Genomic DNA, 1,191 nt, shown 5'->3' on the forward strand with positions numbered 1-1,191 from the left:
TTAAGAACTATATTTATTGCAACTCCTATTTTGGGTTGCAATGAACACCACAATATATGTGTCTTCCTAGCAATATTTTCAAGACCACATTGAATGTGTAATTGCTACCTGAAAAAAAAGGACAATGAATCACTTGTTCTACATATAATCAGCATCAGCTTCTCAAATAGTAACAACCAGAACTATAGTAAATCTGGATTATTCCATGTAACACAAATATATCATAGATGTGGCAAAACACTAGCCTAGAAATAGAATTAATCTGCTTTATCAGAATCAAGGAAGTGGGAATCATTTCAGCAAGTAATGCTTCCCACTAAGCTAGGGAAGTTTGTTTAACCCAGAGAAAATTCAGGTTTTTATTTCACATTTCCATGCAAATGCATGGGAACACAAAGGCAATGCAGCTGACTACAACAGTGAATGAACAGTGTGTTTTCCATGGTCAAAGTAAAAAGTTGCAAACATGTAATTGTTTGTCCTTTTTTTGTATATTTTCATAATCTATTATTACTAAAGATATGAGATCTCTTGTTAAAACAATACAGCCTGATGTTGTACTTGCAGTATCATTTAGCAATCTGTGGTATTGCACAAACAAAATTTTTGGAACAATATTAAGGGTTTTTCTCTCTCCCTCCTCCTTCCTCTTATCTATCATTCCTAAGTATCATTTTAACCTTGTGTGCTTTGGCAGACTGGCTATCTCAGAGAAAACCTGCAATGACAGCAGGAAGAAATGACTGACAAAGGATATTATTTAATACTAGCCAGAAAACAAGGAAATTAAACAAGAACTCAGATATCTACTCTGTATCAAGAGACTTCGTTCTAGCCTTCCCAGCAAACATCAACTTTTGTTTTTATAGTGAATAACAAACTTAACAGCATTTTAAATCTAACTCTTCCACCTTTTGCTGATAAGACAAAATAACTGCCCTGAAATAATATAAAGTAAGAAAGGACCTCCAACTCGAAACATGTCTTTGTGTGTTTTAAGTCTTAGAAATTATCAGTAATTACCTTTCTTACCTTTACACTAATGCACTTCATTTTTAAGTCTGCAGCTGTATCTCAGTATTAAATCCAAGTGGTATATGGCAAAGTTTTCCTAGTTGTTATAACTGACTCTTTTTGCTATATTTATAGCAGTACAGGTTTCTGTTACACTGTCCTTGCTGAAGTTTCAGC

At 33.8% G+C, this 1,191-nt stretch overlaps 1 protein-coding gene across 1 annotated transcript in view; it reads right to left on the reverse strand.

The window, feature by feature from the left end:
- LOC103798200 (TBC1 domain family member 8-like) overlaps window positions 1–1,191 on the reverse strand; it is a gene marked incomplete at its 3' end in the record, with an annotated part of 35,922 nt that overhangs the window by 16,773 nt on the left and 17,958 nt on the right. The window lies entirely within an intron of this gene.

The sequence above is a fragment of the Acanthisitta chloris genome, unplaced genomic scaffold, assembly GCF_000695815.1.
Source record: "Acanthisitta chloris isolate BGI_N310 unplaced genomic scaffold, ASM69581v1 scaffold1952, whole genome shotgun sequence".
NCBI lineage: Eukaryota > Metazoa > Chordata > Aves > Passeriformes > Acanthisittidae > Acanthisitta > Acanthisitta chloris.